Source organism: Hippoglossus stenolepis, chromosome 6 (assembly GCF_022539355.2).
Source record: "Hippoglossus stenolepis isolate QCI-W04-F060 chromosome 6, HSTE1.2, whole genome shotgun sequence".
NCBI classification, from domain to species: domain Eukaryota; kingdom Metazoa; phylum Chordata; class Actinopteri; order Pleuronectiformes; family Pleuronectidae; genus Hippoglossus; species Hippoglossus stenolepis.
The window spans coordinates 20,891,420-20,904,751 of record NC_061488.1 but is presented as its reverse complement, the minus strand read 5'-3'; the positions used below and the strand labels follow the sequence as shown (position 1 = coordinate 20,904,751).

The following is a 13,332-nucleotide window of genomic DNA, read 5'->3' as shown; positions in this document are numbered from 1 at the left end:
GGCCTGAGGGCAGCCTGACAAATCATTCAGCATCCATCAAACAGCAGTAAGTGGTGTTGGTCTGGAGGAAATCAACACCCGTGTGACAAGATAAACTACATCCAGTGTTTACATTAGGCTTTGGTTCTTGTTTAAAGGGTAGATGGGTGGGAATAATAACAGATATATATTTATAACCATCTGTGCATCCATTCTGTTTAATTATGTGCTTATATGTACAATAGGATTCTGCCCTCTCACATATGCATAAACACACAAACCACCATCTCACTCAGTACACAGCCTGTTGTTTTGTTTTCTCCCTCCCACCCTTCCTTCATTCTCCCGCTCTTATTCTGGCCCAGTATTGGAGTGAAGGAGCTGGTGTGTGTGTGTGTGTGTGTGTGTGTGTGTGTGTGTGTGTGTGTGTGTGTGTGTGTGTGTGTGTGTGTGTGTGTGTGTAAAGCAGAAAATCATGCAGCAAAAAATGTCAACAGGCTCTCTGACTGACCAATGGATGGCTGATGTGAGTGTTTCTGTGGACAACTCAGAGCGTGTGACACACTTCAACAGCTCATGTCAGGTAAATGCATGCCTGTGCATGTGCACACGCAATCTGACTTGGCAGTTTGTAAAGAACATAATTAGTGGCTGCCACACTGTTCCCCTTTCCAAGACAATAGTTGCCTGAGACAGTGGAGGAGAGAGAGAGATGGCTGTGTTAATGGTGTGGACCCTGGCAATTAACACTGACGTAGGGCAAGTGCAGTACAGTGTGTGTGTGTGTGTGTGTGTGTGTGTGTGTGTGTGTGTGTGTGTGTGTGTGTGTGTTGTTCACATCCACCAGTGACCTTACTGTGGGCGGTTTGGTCTAAATGTACAGTCAGTGCCCGTGGGGTCTAACAAACAAGGCAGGGAAGTATTGTAAAATCAATTCAAATGGCCACACACACAGTGTACACAACTTGATTCACATGTCCACATATATTCAAATATTTTGAGTGGATTAAAATAGTCACTAAATTAATGCAGTCACACATTCATAAATCAAATGGGTGTTGATAACCTGACTCTTACAATAAAATGATTTGATGTCACCGAATAAATTATCACCCAGCCCCACAATTACCATAAAATGAATCAACAGCTATTTTAGTAATCAATTCCTTGTTAATTAAGTGAAAATGCTGAAAATGTACAGCTTTAAACTTTTCATTTGAGAAGATTTGTTGTATTTTCTAACTTTAATTTTATTGTTATTATCAAATAATTGTTAGAATGTTTCCAATATTTTCTTTTATTGACTTAACAGTCAATTGTTCAATTAAAAATAAAAACAGGTTAATTAATTATGGAAATAATCAGCAGTGTGAAACGACTGTGTACTGCAACCACATTACATTGTGGCCATAATCTATACACATTTTATCATTAATGATCACAATGTTCAAAGTGGGACCAGGAGGAAAGACAAAAGAAAACTACTGAATAACGGCAAAAAACCCACGTCAAAATCAATACGATTTAAATAAATGAAATAAGACCATGAAGCATGAATCATTTGCAGCATAATATACATGTGTAATACGACCTTAAAAGGAGGGAGGGATAAAAAATGAATATAAAAAACAAAACAAACAGGACCACCACACTGTAAATGAGGAGTTCCAGCTGTTGTGCTTAACAGTCGATCAACAGAGCGTCTTCAATTCACATCAGTGACAAGCTGTCCGTTCATCTGCTGTGGAAGAAGGTTCAGTTTCAGTTTTTCACTGAAACAGGCAGCGGACTTGTTCAGTAATACACCAGGAAAAAAATGGGAACACTTTCGCAGAGCAAACCAAACTCTCGACGAGTCAACCTCACTGCTGCTGTAAAGTTTCACTTGGGCTAAAAGCAGAGCTTGACGGAAGGAAGTCAGCCACAGTGGATGACTTTTATGGCTGCTGCGTTCATCCGACAAAATGTACAATTCAGCAAACTGCTGGAAAAGAACAGAGGAGTGGCCGAGTGGATCCATATTCCTGCTGAACAGAGGGAGCGGAGGCTAAACAAGTGCTGGAATGAGTTTCCAGTGGAGCTCAGATGTCAGGTAAATTGAGGTTGCTCCAACTGGCACGTTACAATTTGTGGGGGAAAAGGGTGTAAGTCATTCAGATGAACTTACCCTCTGAAATTAGCTGACAGCCCCACCAATGGGTTTCAAGCAATAATGGGTGTAAAGAGCTAGCGCTACTTTTGTGAGTGGATGGAAATCATATTACCTGCATCAAGTTGATTTATGCCATACAGATATGCCTTTCCCTCTGGAATATCAAAACAAGAGTGCTATCAGCGACGCCGGCTTTATAACCCACACCTTTATAACACTAGATTTCTTCTTACCAGTGGTGGAATGAGAGAATTTCATTCAACACACACATACAACACACACTTCTTGAATGCCAAGTGAAATTGTGCCCTGTGACAAGATGGAAAGCAGGAAGGCGATGTTTGCCTCCATGTCCATTGGAGCCTTGAGTGCTATGTTTTTCTGTGTAAGTCAATGCAGGTCTGTGTGTGAGGGTGCATGCGATCCCATTCTGTACCGAGACAAGACAATTCAGTCCAAGGCCTGTGTGTGTGAGCCCCGGTCAGCTCTGTGCTACCTGCTCTTTTGCAGCTCAGTGATGTTTGTATTTCGCTGTGGTTGTTTGACCTCGACAGAGGTCACATCAGCTCCGAAGGAGAAAAACTATTAAAATAACAAATTTACGCCTCAAAATGAACAGCTTTTAATTTCCCTCTGTTACTGTGTGATGCGTCTCCCTCTTTGTTGACGAGTGTGTCAAAATAAAAATGCAAATGTGCGAACATAAATTCGGCAGTATGACAACAGAACACGGTTTATTCACAGACAACGGTTCCTCTCCCTCCCCGTTCTGTCCCCGTTCACTCTGGGGCTTATCTTTTACACCGTACACCAACCAATTTATATGGAAAATACTTCTAATGTGTGGCGACAAAAACACATTGCCCACAAACGTCTTTTAAAACATATGGCAGGCATGTTTCATCTATTAAAGGCTTTTTGGCTGAGCAATTTAGCATCTCCCAATGTTCAACGCATATGGAAGTGCTGATAAATGCTTCTCTTTGTCTCTGCAGCCTCGCGCTCGCTCTCCTTCTGTGGCCGCCTTTTCTTTCCACCTTTGGGAACAGAGTGGGAAGAGGGAACGCGGGGAAGGTATTCATTTCTGAATCATCATCGACTCAACTGCACGATATGTTTTTTTCCCCCCCAGAGGGCACGCTAATGATCCTTAGCTTGAACGACATATGTCTGAGGCCGATTAAGACGCTGCATCCTGACAACATATCAACGGGGCTCATGTCAGGCTGAATTAGTTCAGCTCCAGCTAGGTGGGTTGCAGACCAGTAAGGGAAGTGAGACAGGTGGGATTACATCACATGCGAGGCGTTCATGAGCAATCGCCTCTGAAATGAAGCCTGGAACCAATGTGGTTTCCTCTGTGCTTGTTGTTTTATTCTCGAGCTGCAGAGTAGCGATTACAGACCAGTGAGAGATGTTGGAATTTTCTAAACCAGGGGTCATAAAGGGGCCAGTCAGATCCAGTCAGATGCACATTTAAGTAATTCCTATTTTACTGTTAGCTCTATAGCTTTGAGCAAAGTCCCATTTACATTGTACATTTGGAAAATTGGTCCTTGTTCAAGCACATTGTGTGACGCTTCTTAAAAAATCGTCATATTTTTTTGTTAGTATTGTTAGGAAGTGACTAGTGGTTTTTTTAGGCAGCTGATCAGACAGGGGCACTTCAGGGCACTTCTGCCCCTGGATCCACCCCCGTTTCAGACACTCGGACTGTGCAAGGCATTTAAGGGCTGCAGGTTAACCTCAGAGAACAATATCCTGTCCCAAAACCTTAATTTTGGTTTTGATAAGAGCCGTCCTTGGCCTTGGAAAACACTGCTGCATGTGTTTTCCTTGCCAGCCTTTTGTTTTCTTTTCATATGGGGAACTATTTCGAAATGATTTTGCTGCTAGTGTCTCACACCGTCTTCAAGCTTTCCTCATAAGCTTCTTTCGCTGGAGTTCACAAACTGTAAATATGGTTCTTTTGGATATAACAGTAAAACGGACCCTGTAACAAAAGCCTTTTTGACTCAGTGGCTGTTGTTTTATTTCAGACAGTACGCAGGCCAAAGCTGCAGCTGAAGAAAATGGAAAAAAGTGAATAAAGCTTTCAACGTTGTCTACAGTTGTTTACATGTCTAAGGAAACTTTCTCCATAAAAACCACCACCAACACATCATTAAATACAATCACAGGTATCTTTTGAAATCCTCTCAACACCATAAAAAAACACATCTCAGCAGTTTACGAATCTCCCTACGCTATGACTCATACGAGCCATTTTGTCGGCTTGTTCGTTTGCGCTCAGCTCGTAATTATGATATCTCCTAAAAGCACTTGAAGGCAGAAGAAGGTGACAGCAGTATGTGGGCTCGCTGCAGCTAAACTAGGCACATGTGTGGAGAGTTTGTCATCGGAGAGGGAGCCAGAGTGTTTGAGGCGAAGCAGCATTGAAATTTAGATTGCATCAGATTCTCTTTCCATTTAATGGAGTGCCAGACTGCATTAACATGAATCACTTACATGAAATGCAGGGCTATTCATATGGTAAATGATGCTAAGTATGTAATTTTTACAGTGTGCATTTATGGATACCTGCGTAGTAAAGATATGAAAAGTAACAAACGCCTTCGTCAGGAGAAATAAGAGAATCGGCGAGCGAGAGGGACCCAAGGGTCTTGATGCCCATTATGTTTGCAGCATTTCATTTTCATACACGACAGCAAGAGATACAAGTCAGCTGGAGTGTGAGTGTGTGAGTGTGTGTGTGTGCGTGTCTTAACCTCCGGTTGGAGCGGCCATTACCGCGTTCGCTACAACACACGCTTAGTTTCACTGAACAATTAACACCAAATGATGAATTTGTTAAGTGCATTACAGGATTTCATTCTCTCACATTCACAGACAATCTCTAGCGGAATAATATCCCTGTCGTTTAATACAAAGAATTTCAACATAGAACGCTGCTTAAGCTGCGACATATAAATACTAATGTCCAATAACCAGCGCCCACAACAGATTAATGTTAATGCTTCTAATGCTCAAATATTCTCATGGGTTTAAATAAATAGAATACACATGTTGTGTCTGTGATGATAAAAAAATGCAGTTCATCAGTGCACTATAATACATTATATGTGCCATTAGTATAAAACCCTAACATGGTTTATAAAGATTGATTGAATGGAGAGTGACTTCATTTGTTGAAGTTATTTATTATTTAATTCCTTTTCAGGGCATAAAGAAGTTGTTCGCTCATTAACAAAAGCTAGCTTGTGTATTAGCAAGCAGCCGCCTACTTACACATTTAACACAAACTAAAACATTATATCATATACACAAATCAAATGGAGGAAATAAATGAACCGGTTCTTTTTGTTACCACTGTAATATCATTAAAGTATTACTACCAGCATCACCACTGACCTTTTATATTGTGTATAAATGTTCATATCATAATGAGACTGTGGTAAGACAAACATAATGTATATAGTGTAAATGTATCAGCCTATATAAAACGCACATGTAGGGTAGGTATCACACCTCCGATGCTTTTCAATGTACTTTTGTCATTTTTTACTCTAAAACATATTGAATGGTGCTATATGAATAAAGAGAGAGTTGTTTTGTTGTATAGTGGAAAACCAAACAGTGACTTCAGCAGTACTACTAACCCTTTCATATTAGACTGAGTTACACTGAGCAAATAAATTAAAGCTTTGTTTTCCCATTCACTCCAAGGATTTTAAATGACTCTTTCTACAAGGAATTCTCATTCATGCTGTCGGTAGGCAAAGCTATCAATCTCCCAGCACTGTCGTCTCTGCTGCGATCAATATCAACCTGCAGTGCCCTGCAAAGTGGGGAGAAATATTTAGGTTGCCGAGTTAAAATAAAACGACCTAGAAGTCTAGATCTGCAACCATATTATTAATTTGATGTAGAATTAATTGAGTTTATGTTTCAGCCCAGGCAATCATTTAGACTCATGCGTTTCCACACATTCTTTACAGCAGCTGGAGGCCAGGGTTTCCCCTGCCATCATAACACTTAGGAGCAGAACTCTGGCCAAATGAAGAGGGACAAAACACAGAGAGCAGGGAGAATGCAGAAGAGACAGTGAGCCAGATGAAGTTGATGACGACCCACTGAAAAGAAAAAGTAGAAATGCGATATTTCCATCTGCTTTGTTCACAGTTGCTGTTTTGCACAACCACAGTGTGCTTGTTAAACCAACAGCAAACTGTTACAGCACACAAGCTATAAGGAAACTGTCTGCATGTGGCCCCTTTATCTTAGTTTGCCACAAATCTTAAAATGCGGCAAAACCTTGTAATCTTGTGGCCGAGACAAACCTTCCCCCTGTGTACCTTGCGGTGTACAGGGACACCACAACAAAAGTTACTAAAGGAAAGGAAAGTTGATGTGTGGTACCTTACACAACCACAAATTTGCTCATCCCAATTTAATCCACCGAACCATCCCTCCGTCCGTTTGCTCTGTTGCTTTTTCCTTTCTCCCATCAAGCTTTCACCCGATTCAGTGTTTTCACTACTTAGCTACTTTGCTTCATTATGTGACCACGCTGCCGTGTGCACATGCTCACTGGTGCTTGGACTAAAACGTTAACGGCAGAGACAGTAAATGCACCTGCCTGAGCGAGCCAGAGGCCACAAGGTGGACCGGTCTAATAATGGTTGAGGTGTGTGTCTGTGTGTGTATTTGTGTGAGTGTGAGTGTGTGTGTGCTTGCTGAGGATGGAGAAAGGGGCTAGTGGAAAGGTTGTCATGAATAGTACATGAGGGTGGGTGGGGTCAGGTTGTTCAGTGTCCATCACCTCCCTGCAGATGATCTCCAGCTGGTTTGGGTGGGAGTGTGCGACTGGCCAGACACTAGTTTGTGTGTGTGTGTGTGTGTGTGTGTGTGTTTGTTAGCAGGGACTCGTCCATATTCATGCTTCAACCTTACCCATAAGTATTCAGCTCCACATGAGGCCATTTACATCCTGGAAATTGGGCCGGAAATAATGGGACATGACAATGGGGGTGGGACTCTGACCTTTGACCCATGCTTTGTATGTGTGTGCGTGTGTGTGTGTGTGCGTGTGTGTGCATAGAGCAAATAAAGACGCTTTATTGGTGTAGATGGTGTGAATTGAAGCCTTGCATATAAAAACATTAACACGGAAACAACACAGATGGCTTGAACAAAAAGAGTCATTCTGAGAGCTGCCCCGCCGCTTACATTTCAATCCGGCTTGGTTAGTGAGTACATACAAACAAGATGAACAGAAGGATGGATACATCTCCCAGTTTTATCCAACTGTCATGCACTGAATAGTAATAGCTGTCAGGCGGATGAGGTACACATCTCCAGCCAACCGTACCTTTGCTAAGATGAGACCAATCAGTTAGCAGGGCAGGGATTAGACCCGTGTCTCCACATGCAAAAATACACAGGAAATTGCACCAAGGATTGAAATAAAACTGATTCAATGAGAGCAGCCGCTTTATTTTTCCAAGCGCTTCTATCCAAATGCAGGACATGAGCATGAGTAGAATTTGTTTCATTCTTTCAGTAATAGGCCCCACAGATGGTACAATTCTGCCTATTTTCAAAAAAATTGCTCATTTAAAAAAATGAAAATTGAAATGTTTATTGTTATAACATTACTGGGAAATGTTATAATGATTTGGGTCTCATTTTACCTGACTCCCTTTAGTGAATGTAACAGTAAGAAAATAATCAATAAGAACAAGCACTGCTGCCACATACACATGATGAATGGCTACAAAAGGCGGAATCTCACCACAGTGCAGCAGTAATTTGTGGCTTTAAAGGGGCACTCCACTGTTTTCACAAGTCAAGTGCTGTCAGCTCAGTAATGATGAGCTGGTATTACCTAGGTCACAACCTTAGTGCATTAAAACAAACTGCTCTGTATAGACATTTTTCATTTTTCTCCGGTTACCAATTAATATCAAACAGATCGAGAATAGTCTCCTTCAAAAGACACAATAAGAAAAACTGTGTAATTCAGCTCAGATGTGATTCCCTTGGTGTTATTCAGTATCATTATTTTTGGTGCATTATTATCGTATTTATACATTTCTTTTGTGCATCCTATTCTGTGGTTTCAAATGTAATGCAATTTTTATGTTTTAATGTTTTATGTTTTTAAAGGTGAACCCCAGTAAGATAAGATGCTTAACTTAACTTATGTTATAAGATAATTAGCTAATGGGGATCCTAATAAATAAACAAAAAACGAGTTGCATTATGGGAAATGCAGGCCAGTATTTTGGGAGTGGGATCCATCACTGTCTCTGTTGCATTGTGATATATAAAGTAAAATACAGAATCAGTGCATTACTCTTAATGCCTCATTTACATACATACTGGGTCCTAAGAGATACAGTCCAAAACCTGCTGGTGGTAAAAAGTGCCCAATGCTGCAGTTTAAAGGTTAAAAAAAGTTAAATGTATCCAAATACACTCAGATGTGAGGGAGTCATAACCATTTGCATTCGTTTTGATTCCCTATTGAAAAGTAGCACATAGCTTTTTTATAGTACTCTCACTCAAACAAACTATAGGATGGTCACAGTTAATGGTGAACCAGTTCTCTCCGATAAATTGCTCTGGAAACTGATATAGTTGCAGTGTGAGAAAACAACAGCCCGATCGGAGCGGAGGACGTGAATTATGTGCTCGACTCAAACACTCTCACAAGCCGACCAGCAAGAGAGTCCACTTTGAATCCATGTGTGTGAACGAGGCCTAATTCACCTCTCTCTGCATTCACTCACCATCTAATACAAAGACTCAGTCGAATCCAACTTACATAATTTAAAAACTTTCTGGCCGCACGTCTCTGAGTCTAAAGACTCAGTAAACAGCAGTGACGTTTCATGGACACTTCAAAAGGAAGCTTGCTGCAAAATACGGTGAAATATTTGAGACCTCTCAGTGACTGTTGCTGAGATTTTATCACATAATTTGAGGGATGAATGGAAGCAAATGAAATCACTTCATCGCTGCAACTTGAAATACAGAGATAATGGCTGAGCAGAGTGTCAGTGATCTGAATCCAAACACTCAAAATCTTCATCGTCAAGAGGCTTTTTCTAATATTCGGGCCAGTCAAGTGTCAGTGCTGAGGAAGAGTCGAAGCTCGGGTATACTTTACATAAACTTGGTTGGATTTTTACTGAGGTACACATCTCCAGCCATCCGTACCTTTGCTAAGATGGGACCAATCAGTTAGCAGGGCAGGGATTAGACCTGTGTCTCCACATGCAAAAATACACAGGAAATTGCACCAAGGATTGAAATAAAACTGATTCAATGAGTTTAAAGGGGCTACATGGGTCTGGTTTTCCTCACAAGTTGATGTCCTGCTTACGACTCCTTTCCAGTTGGAGGCGGTGATGCACTACAACTGTGTTTGCTAAATGCTACAAAGACGCTGACACCTGGGGGGGCATGTACCATGGCAAGAGGCAAGTGTAATAAGAAAAGGTTGAATAAATCAAAGAACCATATGGCCATCAAAACAAGAATCTGTGTTCTTGTCTGCTGCATGTGCTATATGTACACTGTTCATGGTCAAACATGTTTGGCTGCAGATAGATGTCGGCATAGGGGTCCGCCATGGACAATGGAGCATCGGACCTTGGAAAGTATCATCTCGGGAAAACAAACAGGCAGAACCAACCCCTACACACAAACACACACACACTCCATCTGTAATGTATCTGTACTGCCTGCGTCACTCTATTTATAAGCCCTTACACTGATTCTCTCCCTCTCGCTCTCTACACACACACATTCTACTATAGGCTACTATTGCTTATTAACACTGAACCAAACAGGCTGCCATGTTGCCGTACCAGTGGAATGTTGCTTAATAATACGGTGTGACGGAATTAGAGGTGTGACATGTATCACGGCAGCATCTGCGTATGCCATTCCTGCCATGCTCTTCATTTTTACATAGATCCGGCTCTGTGAGGCGTTAAAGTGGATCAACAATCCCTTCCATCTTTTAGACTGAACAGCGAGGCCGAATCAAGGCGCAAGACACACACACACACACACACACACACACACACACACACACACACACACACACACACACACACACACACACACACACACACACACACACACACACACACACACACACACACTTCAATAATTGATATATTTCCCAGCACTCTGGTTAAAAATAGTCTGATCAACATTGCCTTATTCACTCTCAATGTTTCCCCACAAGCACCAGATCCAGAGTCAAAGGTGGACTGGAAACTTTACACACAACGGCTGGAGCTGCAATCCATATCCGACACACACCAACACACACATTAATCCTTTACTCCATGGAGGTGAGAGAGATAATAAATGAAGGGCTGAGGAAGACAATGTTGCACCTGGGATACTCATAACACAGAGCTTCCTGCTCAGCACTCGTCCCTCACCGGGACCTCGGGCGGCAGCATATGGCCCCACCAACTCCCAGACACATACAAAGCAAATAAGAATCTATATTAGCTTGTGCAATGCAGAAGCAATCCCACATAATCCTTCACTGCCCTTGAGCCCGTACCCCAAAGTGGACAATCTGATGGTTTAAAGGCCTGACAGAAGCTTGACTTGTGGCAGAACAGGTACAAAAGGACATTTTAGTGAATTAAAAGCTTGAACCTGAGGTGACAGAGACACAGCAAATATATTCACTATTGCACACACTTGCACTATTGTTTTTCTTTTTTTCTTTAGGTGTATATATATCTTTTAGATATGTATATTTTATTTTAAATTTTAATTGAGCATTGTTATAAGAGAGCCTGTGACCCAAGCATTTCATTGCAAGCGACTGCTTAATGTTATCGTTGTGCATATGACAATAAACTCTTGAATCTTGAATCTTGAATATCAATCAATTCCCCAAAAACAAAATAAAATAATGTAGGGAAATGGTGAAAAGCCTGCGAGGATATTCAAGAGCACGCACTTCCCTTTCTAAAGCGCTGACTTTATAGCAGGAGATTTTTTATTTCTTACAGGTGCTATTTCAACACTGCACCCTCCAACCTCACCTTAGCTGCTTTCAGACATGCACTTAACTCTGCATAATCTCCTGAAATTTTCCAGAGGGGCTGGATATTCTCCCAAGTTTATCCTTCCAGCCGCTGACAAAGAGGTGCCATACACGTAGAAAACACAACTTGGAAAGACAACATGTTTTTGCTGATAAGAGCTGACCCTGGTGTCGATGTGCTGTAAAAAAAAAAAAACATGTGATCTCTGCAGTGGCATCAATATGTTACGTCCTGCCTGTATGCTGAGCCACCCCTCGCCTGAACGCTCTGGATATTTCTGTGTTGTTGTTAACATGCCTGAGCAGAGAATCTCCTGCTGCGTTCTTCATATATGAAAGGCAAACACCAGAAAAACTACAGACCCAATCGTGCCTGTGAAGTTCTATAAAGAAGATGTTCATGTGTTAGATGGTGTCCACAGTGGTGTTGTGTCTCCACCCGTTCAAGTTGAAATGTAACAAAACAGAAAAGGTAAATCGTACCAGAAATATTGTTCAAAAGTGATGGTGTACTTACACTGCAGAGAGCTCCAATTAGTGCTTTATCTTTCCCCGAAGGTTTATAAAGTTACACATCAGTGTGAAATAAGCTTTGTGGTTTTAGTCTTCTTGTGAATCTCTGTAAATTCAAGCTCATGGCGAAAGCTGTGAATGCAGATGGCGAACGTGGCTCGGTTTGTGTGCTTGGGTGTTCCTGAAAGCAGAAGGGAAGAGAAATCGAGATACTCACTTTTGATTCTGCTCACTGATACTGCCTCTGTTCCCAGTGCAGTTCATATTGAGCGTGTGTGTGTGTGTGTGTGTGTGTGTGTGTGTGTGTGTGTGTGTGTGTGTGTGTGTGTGTGTGTGTGTGTGTGTGTGTGTGTGTGTGTGTGTGTTCACGCTGCAACCACTTTACAGACTGTAATATATCTCTTTAAGATAGGCTTTCCAAGTGTGCGGCACATCTCAGATGACACAACCTGAGTTATGGCTTCACTTCCCACCTGTGCCTACATATGTTTGCATTCACAGTGCTGTGAGTAAAGCTGAGTCCCACTATATGGCAGTGGTGCACGATGCTGCTGCGTTTACAAAAATACACAAGCACTGACAGACATGACCTCTGGTGTTGGTCTAAACTTAATTAGATGCCACTGCACTACTTCTGTCAGAGAGAAATTTCCTGCAGAAGAATCATTTCAGCACTGCAAGCATCATGACACATGTTTGTGTCAGAACGTCTGGTGCAGCTGTTACCTCTGGACACCTTAGAGAGCCCCCTAATTACATATTTCTGCATAACTTAATCCATCAGTATAACTGAAAATTAATGCTGGAGTCTTGGGTTTGAAATGTACAGCGAAAGAGGCTCCTACTAATGAAACGTCATCACATAAATAATTCACGATCAAGTCACTAAAGCTGCTTTCATGCATGCACTGGACTCTGCAGTTCCTCCGCAGCTACTAGAGACTTTCTCCACCTGACCTAGTATAATGTCCAGAATCACCGTGAGTGAGTGGGTTGGGGGGTTTGATGCACTTCTAACACGCAAAAAAAAAAAGGGGTAAAAAACAGCGTCACACACGTAGACGACACCGACAAAGATGTCAAGAGAGTTTGTGGTGATAAGAGCTGACACGTGATCTACGCAGCAAAGTTAATACATCACTTCCTGTCTCGGCCTGCTGCACCCGGCTGCTCCACCTTTCGCCTGAATTAGGCGGAGGATTTTTTTGCTTTCGTGAACACGTCTGTGCAGAGAACTTCAAACCAAAAAGTTACATCTCCACATATTTGCCATGGCTTAGAAGAACAAATGAAGACATTTATAATGTGTTAGACAAGGATGTGTGAATACGTTTGGAAGCATGTATTTACATATATATATATATATATATATACACAGTATATATTTGTGTCTTTCATATGCCACTACATTTTCCCAGTCTCCTGGGAAATGACAGATTCACTATGGAGATTGAATCAGACGCTTTGAGCTTTTACATCTCATCAGCACAGCCACGTCTCCCTCTATAAGGCAAATAGCATTAGTGTGAAAAAGCATTAGTGTGATAATCCTGTTTTTCATTATGTGCTATATTAGCTGTGTTTAATCTAAAATTGAAAA

At 41.6% G+C, this 13,332-nt stretch overlaps 1 protein-coding gene across 13 annotated transcripts in view; it reads right to left on the bottom strand.

Moving 5' to 3' along the window:
* Window positions 1–13,332, bottom strand: part of agrn (agrin) — a 246,455-nt gene that overhangs the window by 126,951 nt on the left and 106,172 nt on the right. The window lies entirely within an intron of this gene.